Source organism: Mustela nigripes, chromosome 12 (assembly GCF_022355385.1).
Source record: "Mustela nigripes isolate SB6536 chromosome 12, MUSNIG.SB6536, whole genome shotgun sequence".
In the NCBI taxonomy this organism is placed as follows: domain Eukaryota; kingdom Metazoa; phylum Chordata; class Mammalia; order Carnivora; family Mustelidae; genus Mustela; species Mustela nigripes.
The window spans coordinates 119,034,874-119,061,078 of NC_081568.1; positions in this window are offsets into that span (position 1 = coordinate 119,034,874).

Consider the following 26,205-nt stretch of genomic DNA (forward strand, 5'->3'; position numbering starts at 1 on the left):
GGATTTTCCAGGTTGAAGCTGGGAATCAAGTGCCACAGACAGTATTGATTTTGTTTAGTGAAGATATTACATCCAGGACAACAGTTGTAATTGGAGTCATTCCCTGATTAAGTTTACAATGGTCCATAGTCATTCTCCAAAATCCATCTGACTTCACAAGCAAAACAGTTGAGTCAAATGGGTTTATGATAGGGTTATCACCCTACTCCTTCCAAGTCTCTGATGGTCTTAATGTTAGCAGTTTCCCTGTTGGGGGAACCCTACACCATCCCTATATGGGGATGCCATATAGGCTTGGGTTCACTATCTTGGTAGGAAATGTAAGGAAATTCCAGGGTCTGAGATTCAATGTGGTTATTCTACTAGTTGCCCTGTATGTCTGTTCCCATGACACATCCAGGAACTGAGTAAATAAACACAAGGGGAGACCTTGGACCAACTTGGTACAGAGTCAATCAACTTGAGCTAAGATTCTACCTATTACCAGCAACCACAGTCCCGCTTTAATTGATAGTCAAAGTGACATTTTGGGACCCCAGGAATTAGTCAATTCAGAGCCAATGTCTAGGAGTCTCCCCAAGTCTGGGTATCTCCTTTTATGCAATATACAATAATTTCAGGTTCTTTGGTAAAGTCTTGGAGAAAGATTTATATTCTATATTTCCAATCTTCAGTAAGATGAGACCCAGAAACCCCTCCAATGAAGGACTTTGGGGTTTATGAATTAACTTAGGTCAGAAATTGAGTGCAAGGCTATGATTCTCCCCTTTGGTAACCATCCTGACCTTGGACTTTGCTTGGACTTTAAATTTCCATTGTTCATAAGCTGCCTAGTCTGTGATGGACTAAGACAATGTGCATTAAGATAGAATTGGTTAAATGCTTAAGTTACCTCCATTCAGTGGAGTACTATTTGACTCATTTAAAAAATGAGTTAGCTCATTTGGGATATGAAATGATGTCCAAGAGAGATCTTTAGGTTAAAAAAAATTAAAGTGCAGAAATTGTGCATAGTTGTATACTATTTCCACAAAAGTTTGTGTCTGTGTGAAAACATGGGGTTCCCTGGAAGGAGACACAAGAAACTGGTAATGCTGGTTTTCTCCACGATCCTTAACTGTTGAACTATTGGAAATGGGAGTGAAGCATACTTGCTACTGTGTTACAGTTAGATAATATTGAATTTGGTAGCATATTAATATACTACCTACACAGATAGGTAAAATTTATTTTTCATTTTTTTTAAGTTAACCCTGTGTCCAACATGGGGCTTGAACTCAGAACCCTAAGACCAAGAGTCACAACTTCTACTGACTGAGCCACCCAGGAGGCCCATATATTTAATTTTTTAAAGATTTTATTTATTTTTCAGAGAGAAAGAGAGAGCTTAACCAGGGGAGTGGCAGACAGAGGGAGAGGGAGAAGCAGGCTCCCCACTGAGCAAGGAGCCTCCTGTGGGACTCAGTCCGGGAACCTGGGATCATGACCTGAGCTGAAGGCAGCTGCTTAACTGACTGAGCCACCCAGGTGTCCTGGGCAACCCATATCTTTTTTTTTAAAGACTGCAGTATACTAGCAATGCTCACTGTTGCATTACGGGAGCCTGTTCTTAATTGGATTTTAAGGCATGCCGTTTGGCAAGGAGCCCCCCACCCCTTGCACCAGCCCTGCCCTCCCTGTTACAGGGTCTGGGCAGAGGACACTGGTGAGACCTCTTGAGCCTACACAGACTTGTGTCATGATCTGATTCACAATATGGAAACATATATTTCCTGTGTTTTACTGGTCATGTCTGCAGCACTGTTTGCCATCAGCGGGCTGTGGAGAATATTCAACGTAGAAGGTGCTGCTTGAATTTTTGAGCTCTGTAGTGATGCAGTCTTAGTAGGAGATGACTTTCCCAGACCATTATAAATATCAGTTCTGTTTCCTCGGGAGGCTCTATTTCATGATACATTTCATAAAGACCACTGTTTTCTACATAATGACTTCATAAGGTTCTTGTCTCTACTGCAAAACAATTATTAATATGCAAGAGATATATATGTTTTTATTAATCCCACGGGGTCACCAAATACCTTATTTTATAGGAAATATGTCCAGTGAGGTATCCCTTTATGCTTCACCAGCTATAAGGAGCACAGCACACTTTTGTTCAGCATTTGTTTGTTCCCGCAGGAGGTATAGTACATCCCTTTCACAATGTATCAAGTCCAGGGAAAAGTTTAGCTGGCAAAAGATCATCAAATCTACTTTTTCACATGGATCCGCTCTGATTCCAAACACTTTGCTTAAGCTTGCTTTGTTTTCCAGAATTTTTTCTATTTTAAACAGAATCCCAACCTGGTTGCTAGAAACTATTTTGTGTTCAAGAGTATGATGAAGATACATTTAAAGAGTAAGCCGACTTTTTTTTTTTTTTCTTTTAAAAGCAAGTGGATTTTCAACAGAATAACACTTTGCTGTTTTGCTGTAAAAAAAAAAAAAAAAAAAAAAATCCTTCAGGCTAACCATAGCTCTGAATTCCTGAGGCATTCAACTAGAGAACACATTCATTAAGACCCCAACTTAAACACCACCTTTTCTGTGAAGCATCTACGAAGTCACCCAGGCAGTTACTCTCTCCCTTTCTCCGAGCTTTCAAAACCTGCCCCTACCTGGACAAAAACATGCACCGTAGGGTTTCTAAGCATTTATTTCTAAAACTCGCTTCCCTCTCTGACCCTTGTGTCTGAATAGCTTGAGTACAAACAGCAACTTAATGTACTGGTTAACACAGTGCTTGGTCCCATTATAATTACTCCACAATTAATCAATGAATGAGGGAATAAATGAAGTGGTCCTGAGCCCACTCGGAAAAAAAGCATTTAAATAGATGAACCCCTGGGTGAGTCAGAAAGGAACACTGAAAATAGACTGCCTGGTTTTTCTGGAGCCAACCTAGAGAACGTGCAGAACAAGGATAAGAGAGGTCTGCAATCTCCCCACGAGTCAGACAGGATGGAAGGGGAATACCTACCCACCTACAGGATAATTGGTGCTCAAATCAAACCTAGAAATCCTATAGTCACTCTCCCTTTTAGTGAGAAACCTCTCTGCCTGGCTAGAATTTCAACAGACATATTTTCAACTGGCTTTATTATCGTGACCCAAATATAAATATCATGGCAGGAGCCCATGAGGTGGGAGCACAATTTATCCTAACTGAAAATAGAGGCAGAGAGCATCAGCCCTAGTATCCTTGAATCTAGAGTGGGGTTGCCATAGCAACCAGCTGAGTCACTAATGAAAAAAGCACAGTTGCACTATGACTAGGCTGACATTCTGTGACATTCTCTTATTTTACTGTAGCTCTAATGATGTCTTCAGTAGGAATGAAGAGAGAAAAGGGTCTGACCTCTCTATTAAACCTGCAACTGGTTTGACACGCTTTGCCTTTAGCCTAATGAATGTGAATTTCTGCGTGTAAATTCTGCCTGGGAGGAAAGCACTTTAGGAATTTGTCTGATACATATATTAGACTTGTTGATTTCATTGTTCCTTTAATGCAATCCCTTCTCTTTCAAATTAACATGGCAATGAAGCAGATGAGCCCCAAAAGCAAAACAGGAAGGGAAAAAAATTAATGAGGAGACGTGACAGGGGGATGCTAATCTATCACTGGTGACACAAAATTGGAGAAAACAACCAGAAGCCCCTGCTTCTTCTTTTTTTTTTTCCCCCGCACTTGTTTTTTGTTTTGTTTTAATTGAAGTAGAGCTGACACACAATGTTACACTGGTTTCAGGTGTACAAAGGGTGATTCAACAGCTCAAGTCGGTTCTGCTCTGTTCCCCTCAAGTACAGCTACCAGCTTCTGCCCCTTCTTCAAACAGGAGGATCCAGAGGCAATTAAATGAGAAAGCTAGCTATCTCTGCAAAGTCAGAGGGGGACCTTCTGGAAATAGGGATTGACAGTTTCATGATCCACATATTCTCGTACTAGTCACAACATTTAGAGCCCTGTGCTAGTGCTATGGGGTGTTAACTAAGAATATCCTCAATTCATTTACATTTTAAAGCTGAAGGAGAGGCACAAAAGGTGAGCAACTTAAAAAGTACACGGAATCCTCATGGTCCCTAGTGCTGCCCCCAGAAGATGCAGAAACCAGCATACATTTGAGAGGTTTAAAATTTAAAGTTGATAAAATGTAAGACTGCCATAACTTTAATTGAGTGTACAAACAGAATTCAAAAATAGAGTGAATCAAGACACTGTCACTGAGTTTGTGAAACAGTGGGAATGCTTTATTTATTTTTTTTTCCACATGCGCTTGTTTGCAAACATATGCACTTGTTTTAAGCCCAACACTGGGTTGCTTTCATCTGCACAAGAAGGGCCAAGAGAACTGGTGTCAGCATTTGCTGCAAATTACGTGGGAGTTTCTGAAGTTGCGTGTAGGCATATACATTCCTTTATCAGCAGGAAAGAGGAGAGCTCATTCATTAGTAAAGCAGCCTTCTAGCTACTCTCATCAGCAGAACACTGCTAAACTCATTTTCTTAACCTATGACTTAAATCATGGTCTGCCTGTCCTTGAGATCTTCATGTCACTTTTATCATGTCACTGCCCTGTTTCTTATAGATGATGGTTCCCCACTGCAAATCAAGTTGCACCGAATTCTGCTCGCTGGCTTGCAATGCCCTCTGCAGACCCTATACCCCCTGACCACAACAATGGAATTATGGATTCTCCCCTCCACAGCCTTTTCCCTACCTACCCAGTCCTAACACATCCTTTGAGAAGCTGTAAGTGCCATTTCCTCCGTAAATGGGATCCTGTGACTGGCTTTGGCTTTTGAAAATAGGTTCCACCCAGCTGGCTGCACACGATTTTCTTAACATGTTCATATTTTTTCTTTTTCTTTCTTCTTTCTTTCTTTCTTTTTTTTTTTTTAAGAGAGAAAGAGAGCACAAACAGGGAGAGGAGTAGAGGGAGGGGGAGATGCAGACTCCCCAATAAGCAAGGAGCCTGATGGGGGACTCCATCCGAGGACCCCTGGATCATGACCTGAGCTGAAGGCAGATGCTTAGCAGACTGAGCCATCCAGGAACCCATGTTCATATTTTTTCTATTGACTAAATTGTTTGCCCTCTGAAAGCAGGCTTCACACTGTGTCTTTCTTTTCATGTACATACTCCCTTAGTTCATCTACAGTCAGTTGCACTGTAATGTGTTAATTCAATAGTGTCTCTGCACAGCAGGCCTCAGGAGAGCTAACCACCTGTAGGCATCTTCACATAGGACGTTCAGACTTTGCAGCATCAGGAACATAGAGCGGGGACGATGCAGACGCGTTGTTAGGACCCAGATGAGCCAGATGTTTTAGAGTCACCTAAGGATTTGGGTATTTTTATTGAATCCCACCTTGGCAAAATTCAGAGCCCCATGGAGGGGAGGGGACAGCTGGGGTGGTAGGTGACATTCTTTTTCCTGATTTAACCATAGTAGCTTTGCTGTCATCCACTCTATGGATATAGATTGCTCCAGAGTTTGGGTTAAAATTTCTTTCGAAGAAAGGACACTTTAGGACTAAGCATTGTTTGGAAGTCTCCTCCCTGCACAGTAGAGAGTCATTAGTATTTTTTGTGGAAAGGGACAGGCAGATTCTGTCTCTGAGCTGAGGCCCAATCCAAAATTCAGGAACCAAAAATTCAGGGACGACTTAGCCCTCTAGAAGCTAAGCCTCTCACACCACCATACATCTTTGGCAGAGTTGATGTCAGAGTTTTTATTCCTTTATTCCAGAGTTGAGTTTTTATTCCTTTGCTAGAAAGAGGCAGAAGGCAAAGCTGGTGGATTTATCCCCTTAATCCTAAGAGGGGATGGAGTATATCCTGGCGTTATATTTTGTCTTCATTTACCGCACAGTAAGGGGGCTCCTTCTTCACTCTTCTTTCTGTGCCTAATTCTTTTGTTTTCATGGGACTCTTCACATTGTCCCACAAGGGAGTATTGTCAAGGACTGGTGAAGATAACTAAAATGCATCTCTAGCAACATGTATCATAACTAAATCTATACCTCGATAGGATACTGTTAACCGAAACCAAGCAGAAGGGACAGTGGAAGTTGTATGCAAAGGGGATAATGTATGTGGGAGAAATCAGCACAGGAAATCAGCACAGCCTTTGATGCGGTGTCAGAGCCAAAAATAGCAGAGTGCTCCGTGACAAAGCAGCAGCTCCGCTCTGGACAGACCCAGTCTCCAGTGGACCTGCCGCGCCGGAAACGCAAACCTCTGGCTGCCACGGCCCCAGCTGTTGTTGTTGCGCATTTTAGGGTAATGAGTGGAAGAAATTCCCCGAGGGCTTCTAGGTGCCAAACCAACAGAAACTAACTTCATTTTATAGACAGAGATGTTCAGAAAACATTCCTGACACTCCAGCTGCTGAAAGAAATAGCACAGGGAGAGACCTTCTCACTCAAATCTGCTTCTGCCACGAAAAGAGGTCATGTGTGGCCATCAAGAAAACGGGTCTTAGTAGAGTGGAAAGTATTCATGCTTGGGAAGCCAGACGGCGCTGTGTGCAAATTCGGACTCAGCCCTTTGAAGATAGAGGAACAATATCTCAGTATCTGTAAAAATACCTATGGTTGCTGCCTTCTTCATTTGGACACCCCTCAGCAGTGTTTTACCATTCGGATAGAGCTGTCTACTGCCCGCCTACTGCCTCATATGCACACGGAGCAGATTTCTCCTATGAGTCAGGGAATCAGATGTCTGATTATGCCTCACCTGTGTCATCCCCCCTAAGTGGCACCTGGCTCGCACTCATATTTCTTAGTCTAAGACCTTTAAGTCTAATTCCATCTGACTGACATCAGAGTGACAGGTTGTATCGTCAGATATAACAAAGATAAATTTATAGCTTGATCTAAAATCGGTAGCTCACTTGTGAATGTTGAAAGGTACTATGCTTGAGAACCTCAAGTTGATGAACTTGTCTGTCTGCCTCACAAGACAGTGAGATCCTTAAGATCCTTGTAAAAAGACTTTATGTTATGTTCACCACTTAATATCCTGCGCTGAGGGGCACCTGGGTGGCTCAGTGGGTTAAGCTGCTGCCTTCGGCTCAGGTCATGATCTCAGGGTCCTGGGATCGAGCCCCACATCGGGCTCTCTGCTCAGCGGGGAGCCTGCTTCCTCCTCTCTCTCTCTGTCTGCCTCTCCATCTACTTGTGATTTCTCTCTATCAAATAAGTAAATAAAATCTTTAAAAAAAAATATCCTGCGCTGAACAGAGTAGGCCCTCAAAAAATTTTACAAAAGGAAATTCAAGACTAATAACATAGTATCATTTGTGTATTCACAGCTTTTCCCCATCACACTAGCTGGTGAAGAAGGCAGTATTTATTCCTCACTGATCATGGAGCTGTGTGTGGCCTCGATGACTGTTGTAGACATTAAGGTCATGGAAAGTGTGGCTAAATTAGAAGGACCAGGGGCGCCTGGGTGGATCAGTTGGTTAAGAGTCTGCCTTCCGCCCAGGTCGTGATCCCGGGGTCCTGGGATCCAGCCCTGAGTTGGGCTCCAGCTCTCTGTGGAGTCTGCTTCAGATTCTCTTTTTCCCTTTTCGTCTGCCTCTGTCCCTTGCCTCACTCATGCACACACTCTCTCGCTCTCTCATTAATAAATAAATAAATAAAATCTTAAATAAAACTATTCCATATACCTGTGGATGGGGCTTGTGAAAGAATGAAATTGATAAAGAAATGTGTGTTTTGGTCTAGGACCATTCACGTAGGGATGGTTATAATCATCTGAGCAGTCTGTTGCCTGGAGTCTGCATACTTAGGACGTTTTCTGCTCTCGATAACCATTCTAGGAAGAAAGGGGAGGAGTGACAGATTTCCAGTAGATTCTTCCCTTACATCGGTCAGGTCTCTGTCATATTGTAACCTCCCCAGAGGGAGATGATAACAGATAGTGCATTGTGCCACCTTCTAAACCCCTGCCCTCACATACTTTCCTTCATAGCTCTTGTTCCTCCCTGTCATGACATTAACTGCTTGTTCACTTACTCCCTTATTGCCTGCCTGTCCAAATGGAATGTAAATTACATGAGGGCAAGAACTGATGCATCTTACTTACTGATGCATCTTAAAACAGTGCCCAGCATATATTCAGTGCTCAATTTATATTGTTGATAATATTAATACAGGATCAATTAGTAAATGAATTGCTGAATGGAATTAATTAATTACAAGACCAGTGCTCTAACCACTGAGCTATGGATCCAGGAATTAATTAATTGATTAATACTTCTCAGGTACCAGCAATTGAAGCTAGATGCTTTATAAATATTTAACATTTAAATCCAATGCCTGGGTGCCTGGGTGGCTCAGTGGGTTGAAGCCTCTGCCTTCGGCTCAGGTCATGGTCTCAGGGTCCTGGGACTGAACCCGGCGTCAGGCTCTCCGCTCGGCGGGGGGCCTGATTCCTCTTCTCTCTGCCTGCCTCTCTGCCTGCTTGTGGTCTCTGTCTGTCAAATAAATAAATGGAACCTTTAAAATAAATAAATAAATAAGTCCAATGCCAACCCTGTCAGGTAAGTGTTGCTTTCCAGATTTTGATGTATGTGGAAATTGAGGCCCAGAGGGGTTAAATATTTTTCCCAAAAGGCATGCATGAGTAAGCTTGCACAGCTAAGATTTGAACCTCATTCTTGCTGATTACACAACTTGGGCCTTTCTTTTTCTTTCTTTCTTTTTTTTTTTTTTTTACAATGCTTCATTTTGTAGAAAAGCTATACTTCATATAGCTTAATATCCTTCAAAGGTACAACTGTGGAGAGGGTTTTCAAGGGAAACCATTCAATAATACTTTTGGGTCGGGCTTGAGATCTCCTGGTTTCCTCTTTCCCTATCCCCTCAACTACATTTGACTTGGCTGCCCAAACAAGCATTGAATAAAGCTTACCTGCTGCTGGTCTCTCCACCTTGGACATCTCTACTCTTTCCTCAGCACGTGCCAGCCAGGAGAACATGGAGAACTTGTCAGAACTGAGGCAAGTCTGTTCTTATCTATCAAGCGTCTGCAAACCTTGGGGCCACAGCTCACAGCACCATGCACAGCTTGCTGGGACTTGGTGTGACAACAGGAAGAAAGAGTAAATGAATAACAAGTGTGTTCAGGACAGTATAGAAATAAACAAGGCAGGGAGTTGAGTGGTGACAAGAACAGGTTACTTGATGAGTAATTGGGAAGAAGGACAAAAGCTGTGATACTGAAGGACAACGGAGAACCACCCATGATGTGGGTAACTGCTGAGTCTATCCCATAGTGTGCTTTTTTTTTTTTCTTTAAATTTGTTCTTTTATGTCCTTGGGCTGTGCACTGGGTGTGATGACTCAACTAGTATGAGCCAGATGGTTTTCTACTATATCTTTATGGGAGTCCCCAGAAGGACAAAAATTTGAACTTGAAGGCATCTTCAGTTACCTTGAAATTTAATTCTTTCTGGTTTTTTGTTTTGTCTTTTTATGCTTTCTTAATGAGGTCTAATTTACATAAAATAACAAGCACAGATCATAAATGTACGGTCTGATGGATGTTGACAAAGGCACATTCCCATGCAACCCACACTGCGAAAAAGATAGAAAATATTAACACTAGCTTAGAAAGTTCCCTCGTGCCCCTTTATGATAGATTTGTACACCATATAGATGAAATCATATAGTATATACTCTTTTTTTCTGACCTCTTTTGATCAACTTGATGCTCTTGAGATTTTTCCATGACTTATGCTTTAGCATTTTATTTATTTTTATTGCGGAATAGTAGTCCATTGTAAATACATACAATTTATTACCCAAATCCTCATATACTTATCCATTTTCTAATTGGATTGATTGTTTTTGTCCTGTTGGGTTTTGATACTTCTTTATACATTCTAGGTACTACGATTTATTGAATTTATCTAGTCATTTATTGAACATATGGTTTGCAAACATTTTCCCCCATTACCTAGCTTATCTTTTCACCTTTTTAACAAAGGCTTCCATATAGCAATAACTTTCATTTGGATGAGGTCCAATGTATCAATTTTTTTCTGCTGTGAATTATATTTCCTGTGTCAAATCTAGGAACTCTCTCTAGTCCTAGATTCCCAAAATTTTCTCCTGTTTTTCTAAAACTTTCATAATTTTACATTTTAGATTTACATCCATAATCCATTTTGGGTTAAATTTTGCACAAGGTGTGAAGTTTAGGTCGAGATTTGTCCTTTTGCCTATGGATGTCCAATTGTGATTGCATCATCTGTTGAAAAGGCTGTACTTCCTCCATTAAGTTGTTTTTGCACATTTGTCAAAAACTAGGTCAGCATATTTGTGTAGGTCTATTTCTGGGTTCTCTATTATGTTCTATTGATATATGTGTCTATCTTTCTGCCTGTGCCTTTCCAAATAAATGGAAGAATAAGCTTGTCAGATAGATAGACAGACAGACAGACCACCAACTTTGCTGGGATTTTGACAGAAATTGCATTAAACCTATAGATCCCTTTAGGGAGAATTGGAGTCTTCACTCTGTTGAGCCTTCTAGTCTAAAATCATGGTATATCTTTCCATTTATTTAGCTCTTTTTAAAATTTATTTCACAGTGTTTTGTAATTTTTAGCATATAGATCCTGTATATATTTTGTTTTGCGTACACTTAAGTATTTTATTTTTTGACGTAATTATAATGGCATTGTATTTTTAATTCCAGTTTCACAAGCTATTGTTAGTACATAAAAATGAGGTTGATTTTTATGTGTTGATCATGTAGGCTGTGACCTTACTGAACTCACTTATTAATTCTAGGCAGGTTGTTTGGTGGATTTCTTGGGATTTTTGACATAGACAATCATATCATCTACAAGCAGAAACAGTTTCATTTATTCCTAATTTGTATGTTTTTATTTCTTTTTCCCAACTTATAGCAGTGGCTAGAATTTCCTATACTATGTTGGATAAGAGTGGCAAGAGTGAACATCCTTGCCTTGTTCCTAATCTTAGGGAAAAAAATCATTCAGTCCTTCAATATTAGCTATGATGTTAAGACTTTTACAGATGCTACTTATCAAGGTGAGGTAGTATGGTAACTTAGAGAAAGTTTTTATCATGAGTGGGTATTGGATTTTGTCAAATCCTTTTATAAATGATAGGAATATATGATTTTTCTTGAGTTTTATCAGTCATGTTGATATGATGGATTCCTTTGATTGATTTTGGAATAATGAACCACCTTTGCATACCCAGGATAAAACCACTTGGTCATCGTATATGATTCTTTTAAATAATTTTTAGATTTTATTTTCTAGGATTTTGTTAAGAGTTTTGTTTTTGTTTTGTTGTTGTTGTTTTGTCTAAAGTCATGAGAGACATTGGTCTCTAGTTTCTTTGTTTGTACTGTCTTTGTCTGGTTTTGGTATTAAGGTAATACTAGCCTGATAAAATGAGTTGGAAAGTGTTCATTCTTTTATTTTCAGAAAAAAAGTTGTGTAAAATTGGTGTTAATTCTTCTTTAAGTGTTTAGTAGAGATCTGAGCCTAGAGATTTCTTTTCCATAAACTTTCACATTATGAATTCAATTTCTTTAATTATTGTAGGGCTATTTGGATTATCTATTGCATCTTGATTGAATTTCAATAGTTTGTGTTTGTCAAGAGATTAATTTCTCCTAAGTTGTCAAATTTATGATCGTAATGCTGTTCACAGTATTCAATGATCTTTTTAATAATTGTAGGATTTGTAGTAATATCCTCTGTTTCATTCCTGATATTGATATTTGTCCCCATGCCTTCCAATGGAGAAGAGGAGTTGCAGAAATGTGAAGGTAGAGAGCTGCTTTCTCAGTCAGGCCCTTGTGGCAAGATCTCCCTACAGGTGCCCCCCAGCTGCCATGGAGTTTCTGGGCAAGGTCAAAGAAGTTTTCTGGTTGGGCCACTTATTATGGTGGGGTCCCTCTTGCCAGTTCCTAGTATTTGGGAGGTAGGTGGTCTCCAGCCTGGCAGTAAAGAAAGCTCTCCTTGACCATTTATTGTTAGCAGTTGTATCTAGCTCTATTCCTTCTGCTGCTGATGCTTGGCTGGTTTCAGAAGGATGTTTTCACAGGGACTCTCCTTCAGTCATGGGGGTAAATGAGCTGACACAAGCAGACGTCTGTTGCTACGTTGGTGTCCAGGAAACACCAAGTCTTGGTGATCTTCTTCTGTTGAATAGGCCTGCAAGACACCCTGCCACTGTGCTGTTTCTCCCAAGCTACTAGGCCTTCTTCTCGTCACCTTACAGGATATCCTTTGGCTGTCTCTTGAGCTATTTCCAGGGCTTGTAGCTGTACTTTGAGGGATGAGCAGGGAGAAACAGGTCTACGCCATTTTGTCCAGACCAGAAACCTTTCAAAGAGGAATTGTCTTTGGTTCTCAAATGTCTACTTTGTGTGTTTAGAAACTTAGTCATTTTAGGGGGTCAAAGTCATAGTTCCCAGGCATTGCTGCTTTGAGGCAACAGCACAACTCTCAAGTTTCTTCTGGGACTTGATGCCTCTATCTGTCATAAGCAGCTGGTAAGGAGAAGAAGTCAGTAGGTGATTGTTTTTTAAAAAGGAACAAAATCACTCAAGTGCCACCACATGTATAATTATCTTCAGCTAAATGTTGTATGTTATGATACCTCCTTCTTTTTCCGCTTAAGGCTTGTCTTAAAATTCGCCTTAACCAGGTTTAATATTTCCATGAGACAAAAGAAAGTGACTAGAGAGGGTCTTATCTGGGGTCTTACCACACCTCTGCAGTCAAAGTTTTAGATTAATTTCCCCAAAAACTGAGTAATGAGAGCCTCTTCATTAAAATGCAGATTCAGTATTCAAAGAGCAGATGATAAATCTAAATTATGGCTTGAAGTGAATGTAATGAAATTTATTGGGAATGAAGATAAAATCTTTTATTTAGGTACAAAATATTCACTAATAAACATAGATGGGAAACAGTATAACAATAGTTCATTTGAAGGCAGAATAAAGGTCTCAGTTAGTGTGACCTAAAAAACTATGGTAACCTTAGTATAAATATCACAGCCAGAATCAAAAGTTCAAGTCTCTTTTCCCTCTCAAATTTTAATGTACATGCAGATTACCTAGGTATCTTATAAAACTGAAGGTTCTTTTTCAGCAGACCTGAGGTAGGGCCTGAGAATCTACAGGATAACCAGTCCCAGACCCCGCTGATTCTGTCGATCACTGGGTCATATTTTGAGAAGCCAGGCCGTGCACCATGTAGATCACTTGTAGGACGAGATACTCATGTCCAAGCAAACAGTACCTCTGCAGAGAATCTTTAGAAATGAATTTGTTCTGGGTGCCTGGGTCGCTCAGTGGGTTAAAGCCTCTGCCTTCAGCTCAGGTCATGATCTCAGGGTCCTGGGATCAAGTCCCGCGTCAGGCTCTCTGCTCACAGGGAGCCTGCTTCCCTTCCTCTCTCTCTGCCTGCCTCTCTGCCTGCTTGTGATTTCTGTCAAATAAATAAATAAAATCTTTAAAAAAAAAAAAAAAAGAAATGAATTTTTTCAGAGAAGATGAGACAGGATAGGTACAAGTTAGAAATGAAGGTTCATGACTAACAGTAGAAAAGTCAACCCTTAATCAACCACGAGCTCTTTCAAAAACAACAATAAGGGCAAAAAAAAAAAAAAAAAAAAAAAAAAAACCACAAAGGACCAAACACAGACAACCAATTAACATTTGAAAAGATGTTTGGCCTCAGCAGTGATCATGGCATGCAAAATAAAACAATGATGAGAAATCATTATTTCAGCTAGTGGGTAGACAACAATTTAAAAGCTTCCTATTATCCAGGAGGAAAATAGGGATTGTCATACACTGTTGATGAAATATGAATTACCACAACCTTTTTGAAAATAATCCAGCATTATTTACTAAAATAAAGAAAGTGCAGGGGCGCCTGGGTGGCTCAGTGGATTAAGCCTCTGTCTTCAGCTCAGGTCATGATCTCAGGGTCCTGGGATCGAGCCCCGCATCGGGCTCTCTGCTCAGCTGTGAGCCTGCTCCTCCTCTCTCTCTCTGCCTGCCTCTCTGCCTACTTGTGATCTCTCTCTGTCAAATAAATAAATAAAATCTTTAAAAAAAAAAAAGAAAGAAAGAAAGTGCAGGGGAGTCTGGGTGGCACAGTTGGTTGAGAGACCGACTCTTGATTTCCAGTCAGGTCATGATCTTGGGGTAAAGGGAACAAGCCCCATGTGGGACTCTCCACTTAGTGTGGAGTCTGCTTGAGATTCTCTCCCTCAGCTCCTTTCCCAGCTGGTTCGCTCGCTCTCTCTCTTTCTCTCTCCTTCAAATAAATAAATAAATAACATCTTAAAGGGGGGGGGGGGCTGCCTGGGTGGCTCAGTGGGTTAAGCCTCTGCCTTCAGCTCAGGTCATGATCTCAGGGTCCTGGGACTGAGTCCCGCATGGGGCTCTCTGCTAGGCAGGGAGCCTGCTTCCTCCTCTCTCTCTCTACTTGTAATCTCTCTCTATCAAATAAATAAAATCTTAAAAAAAAATGTGCACATATATTCTTACTCAGCAATTCCACTTGTGGGAGTCTATACTAATAAACCCAGAATTAAAGACATGCTTACCAAGATGCTTACTGCAACATTGTTGTGAAAAACACATGGAAACTACCTGAATGTCCTCGACAAGTCACCAAGTTACGACAAATGCGACGTAAGGGAGCATTTGCTCTAAATTCCTACCTTCCAAGGGTGGAATGCTGAGTTAGTAAGCAGTCTGCACTATAATGTTCAATCAGAGGCCATCAGAAGTGCTATTTGGGGAAGTTTTGTAGAGGCAAGACATCAAACTGTAGGATTTCTCAGTTTCCTTCTGACTTTCAAACTCTACGATTCTATAAATTGGGTACAGTGACCCAAAGCAAGGAAGAAGAGGAAAGGAGACAAGGTTCCCACACTATTTCTATCTGCTTTCCTCAGTTTAGAATTGAAACCTTGGGGGCTGGTTTAAGGGATGAAATATTTCATTTGCATGTGTACAGGCCACAGACTGAGGCTGTTTTGTTTGGATACAGGCTAAATGAAGAAAAAATGGTTATTGGTGTCTCTATCCCTAATTGTTGAAACGAGATCCATATTTCAGAAAAATGCCTCCTTTATATTCATAGTCACTAACGGAAAGTGACTAATATGTGACTGGGCAGGAACACAGCGTCAAACACCCTGAGCATATGGATAAGTGACTCTCTGTGTGTCTAAAATCAATGGAGCCTGATGCCTGTGTCTTTGCCAGGAGCATGGACCAGCATAAATGCAGTCAGGAATGGGAGAACAGCGTCTCATTATGTATTGGGACCGGGGTGAGGGGCTGGCTGGATGCTCACATTTTCCTCCATCAGTGGCTTGCAAGTTGTGACACTTCCTCCTCAGAGGTGTTTCTGGGGCCCCCCAAGCATTTGTTACGAGGGTCTAAAACATGTCTGAACAGGTATTTTTAAAACTATAATTAAAACCTAACTAGAGGGGCACCGGGGTGGCTCAGTGGGTTAAGCCTCTGCCTTTGGCTCAGGTCCTGGGATCGAGTCCCGCATTGGGCTCTCTGCTCAGCAGGGAGCCCGCCTCCCCCTCTCTCTCTGCCTGCCTCTCTGCCTACTTGTGATCTCTCTCTGTCAAATAAATAAATAAAATCTTTAAAAAAAAAAAAATAACTAGAAAGCACATTAAAATATGATACATGACAAAATTTTAACACCCTGGCAACCACCAAAATATTAGTGTCCATTCTCATTGTCTGTTTAATAAGTAAGTACTATGAATGCCAGTGCCTAAGTTCACATAAAAAATGTTGTGTTTGTCTTCTGGTGCAGTATAAGATTTCACTTGGAAAATTGGAAAATAAAATTTTTGGTAGTCACTGCCCCAAATCACAAGTGAGAGAAGACAGAAAAGTACATGTAGAATGAGTGAAGCTTCAGTAATTACTATTAAAACGGTTAACTCATTTAATTTTTCAAATCCTGAAATGGTCCTCATCTCCTTTGGAATGTCCCATCTTAAATATAAAGCTCTTTATTGTCCTTCACAGTATTTAAATCTTCTTTTATCTTTTCAGAATCGGGTGCTCTTCTTCCCTCATTCTTATTTTTTACTCTCATCTTGTGGGGAGAGAAAGTTGATCCTGGGATCTGGAGCTGAACTGAATGTTGGTGTTAAGGGTTAATGTGATGACTTGTTTGACAGTTTCTATTCAAGGGAGAGAGTCTTCTCATAACATTCCATTCTTTTTCTATTGCCAACATACTCTGAGAAATTAAATGAGCTTGGAAACTTGCCAGCCCAGGATTTGGAGTTTGAGTGGCCTAGGTTCAAATTCTAGGTCTACTATCTTTAATCCAATTCTGGTACTCTTTCTTCTATGCCATGCCTTCTGTCATAGCTGCAGGACAGAAGGATGAAAGTTAATAATGGGGGCTGATTTTTTTTCTCATCATTATCTTTGGTAGCCATGGAATTCTGATGTCCCCTAGAGGATAACACTCCCCATTCATTCACTCCCCTAATATTTATTTTGTGTAAATATATGAGACAGTTGGCAATACCCACATTGTGTGAAGCAGAAGAGGAAAGAAATTCACAAAGATAAACATTACATCAGGAAAACAAAACAAAATCACCCAAATGTTTTAACAGACAAACCACACTAGCTCCTTGTAGACACACTTTTATGGTCCCGTTTTACAAGTGAGAAATGTCTGGCACTATGAAGTTAATTATCTTGCCCAAGGTCACACAGCTACCAGGGGGGTAATACTGCTAACTTTGTAAGAACCAATATGAAGACAGATTGATAACTTCTCAAGAAGTACCTTTTGGGGGGCCCCTGGGTGGCTCAGTGGGTTAAGCCACTGCCTTCGACTCAGGTCATGATCTCAGGGTCCTGGGATGGAGCCCCGCATCGGGCTCTCTGCTCAGCAGGGAGCCTGCTTCCCCTCTGTCTGCCTGTCTCTCTGCCTACTTGTGATCTCTGTCTATCGGATAAATAAATAAAATCTTAAAAAAAAAAAAGTGCCTTTTGGGGGCACCTGGGTGGCTCAGTGGGTTAAGGCCTCTGCCTTCAGCTCAGGTCCTGGGATCAAGCCCCACATCGGGCTCTCTGCTCAGCAGGGAGCCTGCTTCCCCCCATCCCCGCCTGCTGCTCTGCCTACTTGTGATCTCTCTCTCTGTGACAAATAAATAAATAAAATCTTAAAAAAAAAAAAAAAAGAAGTACCTTCTGCTTTTCTCTGTGTTTGGAAATAATTGTTTATGTCTGCTCTAAAACTTCTTTTTTAGTGGCATTTAATGGCATTTTTAAGGTCCCAGAATCTTTTTACCGGGTTGTGTCATACTATAATACTATAATATAACAATGGCAGGGGAGTTTTAAATTGAGTGGCTGACAAGAATTATTATAATAGAAATGTGATTACACAAAAAACAGTATAGCCACAATGTAGAAGAAGAAGTCACATCTCCTAGCCTGGGAGTTCAATGTGGGTTAGAATACAGGCACTTAGGAGAATCAGGCACAGAATCTTGTTGTTGCACCAACAACGTGGTAAGAGGAGGGCAGCTCATCTGAGTAAGTTGGGAATGTAGTAACCACTGGGCAGAAGACTGCAATCCATGAAAGCAACCGTTTCCGAAAGGCAGCCACATCACTGATCGCCCTGCCCCTTCAATAGGACCAAAGTCAAGGACAAAAGACTGCTGACCCAAAACAGTAGTTCCCGTATAAATTACGTACCAACTAGAGTTAATCAGGGTTAATTCAGAAAAGGTGGAATAACAATATTACTATCCATCAGGCACCTCCTAGGTGTTAGCCAATGACTCTGTTAAGCCCTAAGTTTTTCCATGAAAACTGCAAGTGAACACCCTGAGGTATACCCGCAGGCTGTAGATGAGGAAATAGAAATACATTCGACCACGTAACCCAGGCAAGACAACCAAGGTGGGAAAACGTCCTTCAAGCCCAGACTTAGGAGAGTTTGAGCCTATCATCTTTCTACTTCATTAATTTTACTCAGCTATGGGTGGCTCAGATGATTAAGTGCCTTCCTTCGGCTCAGGTCATGATCCCAGGGTCTTGGGACTGAGTCCTACGTCAGGCTCCCTGCTCAGCACAGTCTGTTTCTCCCTTTCCCACTCTCTCTCTTTCTCTGTCTCTTGTGAATAAAGAAATAAAATCTTAAAAAAAAAATATTACTCAGCTTTTGCTGAACATAGTCTTATTTGTCTCTAGAAGTGCCCTGGTTAGTTAAGCAATAGAGTTCTGTGTTCAGAAAATAAGACCTTCATGGCACTTGGGTGACTCAGTTGGTTAAGTGACTGACTTTTAATTTTGGCTCAGGTCATGATCTCAGCATCATGAGATCCAGCTCCACAAGGCCCTCCACATTGGGCGTGGAGCCTGCTTAAGATTCTCTCTCCGGGGCTCAGTTGTTTAAGTGTCTGCCTTTGGCTCAGGTCATTATCCTGGTGTCCTGGAATGGAGTCCCACATAGGGCTCCCTGCTCAGCAGGGAGCCTTCTTCTCCCTTTCCTGTACCCCCTGCTTGTGTGCACTCTCTCTTTCCCTCTGTCAAATAAATAAATCTTTAAAAAAAAAAAAAAGATTCTCTCTCTCCCTCTGCTCCTCCACAACCACCCACGCCCCTTCTCTCTCAAGCACGTGTGCTGCTCTCCCTCTCTCTCAAAAAAACAAACAATAATAAGACCCTTGTCCTCAATTTATCGTATCAGCTAGAAAGGTATGGAGAACAGCTATGAAAAGCAAAAGTAGTCAACAGTGTCCGGGGCAATTGACTCCTAGAGCCCAGAAGGGTCTCTAGCAGCCTTGAGTTTGCAAATTCCATACAACTTTGGAATAATACATGGATTATTCAACTGGTAAACAGCTAGGATTAAAAGTGACTCACTAGAGAGAACAAAGACTTCCTGACTAGTGGAAGAGTAGTCATGCTGCTAAGGATAGGGAAAAAATACAAGAAATGTTATTTCTTGATTGGTTGCTACTCATGTAAGTAGGTGAATATTCTGAATGTCAACTTTGTGAGGGGAGAATTTTTGGAGCATGGAAGGAACATGATTGTTTCTTTGGCATCTGGGTCTTAGGCAGAAAGATGGGTAGAGGGATGCCTGGGTGGCTCAGTTGGTTAAGCAGCTGCCTTCTGCTCAGGTCATGATCCCAGTGTCCTGGGATCGAGTCCCACATCGGGCTCCTTGCTCAGCAGGGAGCCTGCTTCTCCCTCTGCCTCTGCCTGCCATTCTGTCTGCCTGTGCTCGCTCTCGCTCTCTCTCTCTCTGACAAATAAATAAATAAAATCTTTAAAAAAAAAAAATCTTGAAAAAAAAGATGGGGGACACCTGGGTGGCTCAGTTGGTTAAGCGGCTGCCTTCGGCTCAGGTCATGATCCCAGCGTCCTTGGATCGAGTCCCACATCAGGCTTCTTGCTCCTCTGCCTCTGCCTGCCACTCTGTCTGCCTGTGCTCACTCACTCTTTCTCCCTCTCTCTCTGACAAATAAATAAGTAAAATCTTAAAAAAAAACAAAAAAAAACAAACAAAAAAAACGATGGGTAGAAAAATGGGTAACTAATAAGAATTTTGAACATAATTAATCACTATGAATTATAAATTCAATTTCAGCTCTATGTACATGTTCCAAGAGATTTTAACTTCAAGAAGTAATTATATTCAAGTCAGGAGGAAATTGAGAAGCATTGACGATAAATTCCCAGTACTACTAAGGTGAGAGCATTCTTCATTTTTGTTCTAATAATGTGTGGTATTTAAATAAGGAATGTTTCCGGAAGTTCTGCTTAGCTGTTTCAGATGAGTTATTTTGATGAAAAATAGTCATTCTTACAGATACTCATTTGTATGAGTCTGTATATGCAAAGTGCCTAGCCCAGGGCCTGCTACAGGAATAGCTCGGCTTTTCCCCTTTTTTCCTTTACTGGAACTCTAGTGGTTCAGTCTGGTTCCAGGATTCAACCTCCACCTAGGCGTGATTACCTGAACTGTAATCACTTCCGAGGAAACAGTAGCTTGTGGAATGATATTATTTCTTTCATTTACCAAAACCCATACAATTAAAGTAGATGTTATAACCCAGGTTAATTTCCTATTTTCTTCATAAAAATAAGGTATCAGTTCACCAGGCTTTGTCATTTGTTAACTATCATGGTCTAAGTCTAAGCCTTTTGATGCCGAAGAAGAAAAAAAGTGCTTTTCACCAACTGGATGAAATTACAGTAAGAAAGCCAGAAATATGATTTATGTTCTGATCCCAAGGGAGTAATCAATTTACACTCTGGAGCATGAAATCTGATTGCCCTTTTCTCTAATGTAAAACACCATGTACTACAATTTATTGACCATAAAACTACTCATCCAGAGTCAAAACATTTTGTTCCATGATTTCTCTATGCAATCTTCAAAGAAAGGATTGATGTGAAATTAATCAACTATTGACTCCATCTAGAGAATCCCTGCCCACCTTTTTAATCGCTGCTTGGAAGGGGCACCTCCATAAATTGTTAATCGAATTCTGCCGTTCATGTCATAATTTATTTCCTTCGAATGTTTAGTAATTTTTTTGGCTCCCAGAATCATTCATCTGTCTTCCCACATAGCATTTTTTCTTCCCTGGGTTATAAAGTTAGATAATTTCCCCAGCTTTTCAAGCTTATTCCTGCAGCTAGCCTTCCTTCCAAAGTCATTTTCTTTCAGAAAACAATTATTTCATTTACATTATTTTAAAGATAGTGGATTTCTAAATAATGTCAATTTCACTCTCTACTAATCAATTTACATCCCAAAGTCTCACTCCGTGTTTCTGTCACGGGATGCATAGACTAAATTGCTGAATGTTCTGTGAGCTTTTCGAAGAGATTGAAAGAAAGCATTTGGATCTTATATAAATAAATATTTTTGTAAACATGTCCTAAATTTTCATGATTTTAATTTGAATAGAAGTATGTTTCATTTGCAATCTCAGCTTCTTCACGGTTTCTCTTATTCAAAAACTGGTATGGATAAAAATAGAAAGCTTAAATTTTTATTTTCAAAATGTTTTGAATCTTGGGAATTCACTTACTCTTTCAAAGAAATTATAATGCCACTGAGCTTCTCTTAAATGCCACTTTCAGCTTTACGTGAAAGTCATTTTTACATTTGCCTTAAAAACATTTTTTTCCAGTAAGAAATGGGACATAACACCTAAGTCTCTGAGTCTGCGTTTCTGACAATTGGAAAGAAACAGTAACAATTTCAAGAGCAAAAAGTTTTAGTCACAGTTGGAGGAAAAAAGGATATTTTATTTAAGGTCAGGTGATTGTTTTAATAGCATAACTTCTCTAGTCAAGGACCTAGAGAATATTGTAACATTTAACATAACTATAGCTATTCTTTGAGTATGTTCCATCTAGCACAAAAGTCTTTCTTAATAATCAGCTCTCACCTTTCTTTGATTACAAGGAAACCAAATTTAGTAGTGCTCTCTCCTCCAGGCCCCTGCTTCCCATAAGAGGACCTGTCAGTTATAATCCCTTTAAAATCGGTTTTAGTCACCTATTTTAAAGCTTCGCCTAATTTGAAGCTTCTAATATATTGGATGTGTAAAACTGAAACAAAACAGGTTCAGTCAAACAGGAATGTTGAGCTTTTCCTAACTTGAAAGAGGCTGTTTAACACAGTTTCTGGTGTTCTTGTAGCCAATATTAAGAGTTGGGAAATTTTATGAGCTTTGTAATTTTTCAAAATTAATTTTTCAAAATTTTACAATTTTTGGACGCCTGGGGGGCCCAGTCAGTTGAGTGTCCCACTCTTTTTTTTTTTTTTAAGATTTATTTATTTATTTGACAGACAGAGATCACAAGTAGGCAGAGAGGCAGAGAGAGAGAGAGGAAGAAGCAGGCTCCCCACTGAGCAGAGAGCCCGATGTGGGGCTCGATCCCAGGACCCTGGGATCATGACCTGAGCTGAAAGCAGAGGCTTTAACCCACTGAGCCACCCAGGCGCCCCTGAGTGTCCCACTCTTGATTTTGGCTCTGGTCATGGTCTAGGGGTTGTAGGTCTGAGACCCAAGTTGGGCTCCATGCTGAGCACTGTACATGGAGCCTACTTGAGATTCTCTCTGCCACTCCCCTGCTCCCAGATCACACCCTGTCTCTCTCTGAAAGAAATAAAGAAAGAGAGAGGAAGAGAGAAAGAATATGAGGGAAGGAGGGAGGGAAGGAAGAAAGGAGGAAGGAATGAAGGAAGAAAAAAAATCATAATTTTTCCAGAGCAAGTTGAACTATCCAATCATCCGGTTCCTTGTTACCCAAAGTATGGTCCATGAACCACACTTCATTGGTCTGGGACCTTGTCGGAAATACTGAATCTCAGACGTGAAGCAGAAGACGTTTTTTTGTGAATATGCATTTTTAATGAGATCCCCAGGTGTTACATAAGCATAGGAAGGTTTGAAAAGCAGTGAACTAGGGACAAGTGGGTGGCTCCGTCAGCAAAGCACTCATGTTTGGCTCAGGTCATGATCCAGATCCCAGCAACCCAGGTAGGAGCTCCCTGCTCAGCGGGGAGTTTGCTTCTCCCTCTTTCTCTGCCCCTCCCCCAACTCGTGCTTGTGCGCTCGTGCTCTCTCTCTCTCTTGCTCGCTCACTCGGAAATAAACAAAATCGTTAAAAATAAAATTTAATTTAATTTAATTTAATTTCAAAAACTTAAAAAGCACTGAACTAGTTAACATTGCTATTTGGAAAGGCCAAAGATTTTTCATTCCCGTTTGCCGTGGATGGGCTGAGGTAGGCTGCTGTGCAGGTGGTTGGAGACTGACTCAGCCAGAGCCCTGAGAGCAGTTGCTACAGTTGCAAGTGGTCTTATCCATTGACCGCAGAGTGCCTCCCAATATCGTCATTCTCTATGTGGGCTGTTACATGGAAAAAGGCAGCAATGCCCTACTCTGATGAATTATACTTAATGGGAAGGATTAAAGAGGGAAAGTAAATAGAAAGGGGAGATCAAGGCTTTTTGCCTGCAGAAAAATCCAAAGTGAGGAAGCCAGGGGCACAGGGGTAGATCAGTCAGTTAAGCGGCTGCTTTTGGCTCAAGTCATGATCCCAGGAGCCCCGTGTCGGGGGTCCCTGCTCCCCAGGGAACGCTTCTGCCTTGCCCTCTACCTGCTGCTTCCCCTGCTTGTGCTTACTCCTTCTCTCTCTCTCTCTGTCAAATAAATTAAAAAAAAAAAAAAATCTTTAAAAAAAAAAAAAAGGCAAAGAAGCCAGAATCGTTTGGATATTTGCTTCAGTTTCGCAACTCCTTGCAAAGTTCCATTAAGTAGAATTTATACAACAACCAAGCAATGGTGGAGGAATAGCTCCTGGCTGGCAAGGCTGTTTTGTTATTTTCTTTTGTTTTTTTCCATAGCTTTTGCCTTGAGATAAAACAGCATAGCCTAAAATATGCACAGAATTGTTCAGTAGTAAACCCTTGACAGTGGCAACAGAAGGATCACTGAATAATAACAGAATTTAGAACATATTAGGGAAAAAAAAACCTTTTTCTTATCCATATTTGTCAAAGCACTTGTCCAGTGCTTTGAAGAGAGTGACTTAGAAATTGATATAAGAACCCAGCTCTATAACAATTGTTACTACTATAAATGGCATTGTGCTTTAGTTAATTTTTCGGTTATTATTGTAACTCTCATTCCTTAATATGGGTCTGACTTTCTCAATTAACATTTTTTAAAGGACAAAATTAAAGAATCCCAGTCTTAGCTTCTCTCTTACAGCACAGCACTGGCTTCAAATGGGCTTCTCTTGTTGGTTTTCCTCTTTCAAACCTATCATTCACCTAATTATCATGGAGATCCCTTGAGAATGCAAACCCTTTTGTGTCACTCTTCTGCTCAGACTGTTTGATGATACTGCAAAGCTCTGTGGGTGGTTTAAATTCACATTCCTTTAGGACTCCTTGAGTCAGCTTCCTTTGTGATCCCATGCCCATGTGCATTGTAACCATATCAAACAGCTGTAGTTTCCAAACACACAGTGCTTTATAACGCCTCTGTGTCTTAGTACCTGCTGTTTCTCCTGTTACCACACTCTCCTCCTTCATTGTTGACCGTGTCTCCACCTTTCTCATCCTTGAAACTTTAACTCCAGGGTCGGCTCCTGTATGTAGAAAGTCCCCCCTCTCTTCTTCCATTCTAGTGATGGGTTCCCATGGAACCCTGTGTTATGTCTATCATGGAATAGACAACAATATCATGAAATCTTCTCAGACTGCTGTCATCAGGACCAGGATCCTGGGTGTGCAAGCTGTACAGTTGCATAGAGCTCTGCTTTGAAGGACCCCACACTTTCCTTAATATTCTGCGGTCACCATCTTGAAATTCTTGATTTATCCTTGAATCTTTGTTTCACAAACCAAGTCCAATGGGACAAGGGATCATACCCCTGAGCAGAGGAGAGGCATCCAATAATTGCGTCAGCTCTTTCTGACTAGCCTCTTCACATAAAACATTCCCAATGCCCCAGGAGCACAGAATTCCAGTAGATCCACAATGCATGAGGTTTCAAGAAGACTGAAAACAAATACGAGAGAAGCATGTTACATCTCCTACTAAGAAGCAGCACTTACAACTCCAAGAGACCATACTTCCTCTTCCAACTAGAATTTGCTTGGAACACAGAAAGAGAAAATGATGTTCTTAAAAAAAGAAAAAAGTGATGTCCTAAGAATGAGCAAGGAACCCTACCATCTTTCCTATCCTTATTACTTCCCTATGTTAGCCGAACACTTACACTGAAAATGGTAACACAGGAGAAAGGGAAAGATAGGACAGTCATAGTCCCTTTACTTTTAGTCCTTCCTCTCTCACCTATGCAAGATACAGGTAGCAAGTGTTGGTAGAATGCATGCATATCAAGGAGTAAAATAAGAACAGTTGAGTTTTGTGCAACATTTCCACTGTCCTGGTAAAAATGAAATACTACAATTATGTAATTTCAGTGATTCTGCCTATGAGTCAAATGCTTTCATATTTGAATTTAAAGCTGGCTCTGCACCATATAAAGATGGATAACAAAATTTATGCTAACAATTTAAATTTTTAATTTTTCTTTACTTAGAATGATATTAAACATCACATTAAAAATGGTATGCCAAAGCAAGAGAATCTGCAGGAGAAGGAAAAAGATTTATAATCTTTGTATTGCTAAAGGTGTTTTTTTTCTGGTATGCTGACCAAGAGGCTCCACATTTTCATTTTGCAGTAGACACTGCAAATTTTGTAGCTCACCCTAATTATAATTTGTTTTTCTCCTCTGTGTACCATATTAGATTAGGAGTTTCTTGAAAGCAGGGACTTTGTTTTTTTTTTAATCTTGGTATCCCTACCGTTTATATATACCAGGCTCTCTCCAAAGATGAATTTCACATGGCAATTGCAGCTAATTTCAATGTTTCCAGAAAGAGGAGACAAAAGAATCAGCTCTCTTTCTAGAATGTGTCCCTAACGAAGTGTATTTGTCTTGAGTGTGCCTTATAGAATAAGGGGAATGAAACTAATCCTCCAGCCAATTGATACTGGTTTTAGTTGATATGGGCCTACTGCTAAGCCTGTGTCAGGCATTTTGGGACATTCACATTGTAACTTGGAGTAATTTGTGAGGTTTGACTGCTTACTCATGGAAGAATAGGATAAAAGGTGAGGATGGTAGTGCTCACGGGAGACATGTACATTGAGGCATAAGAAAGGCTGGAAGACGGGCACCTGGGTGCCTCAGTGGGTTAGGCCTCTGCCTTCAGCCCAGGTCATGATCCCAGGGTCCTGGGATCGAGCCCCGCATCAGCCTCTCTGCTCAGCAGGGAGCCTGCTTTTCCCCCACACCCACCCCCCACCACCCACCCACCTGCCTATCTGCCTACTTGTCATCTCTGCCAGTCGAATAAAAAAATAAATAAGGCTGGAAGAGTTGCATCAGATGCCAAGTGGATATTTATTTAGATAGTAAAAGCCTAATTCCTGCAAGGACAACTCCAGTGGTTCAAGGTGTGGTAGGAGGGTCTTAACATTTGGGCCAGGTTTATGCACAAAGCCTGGCAGTGGCCTACG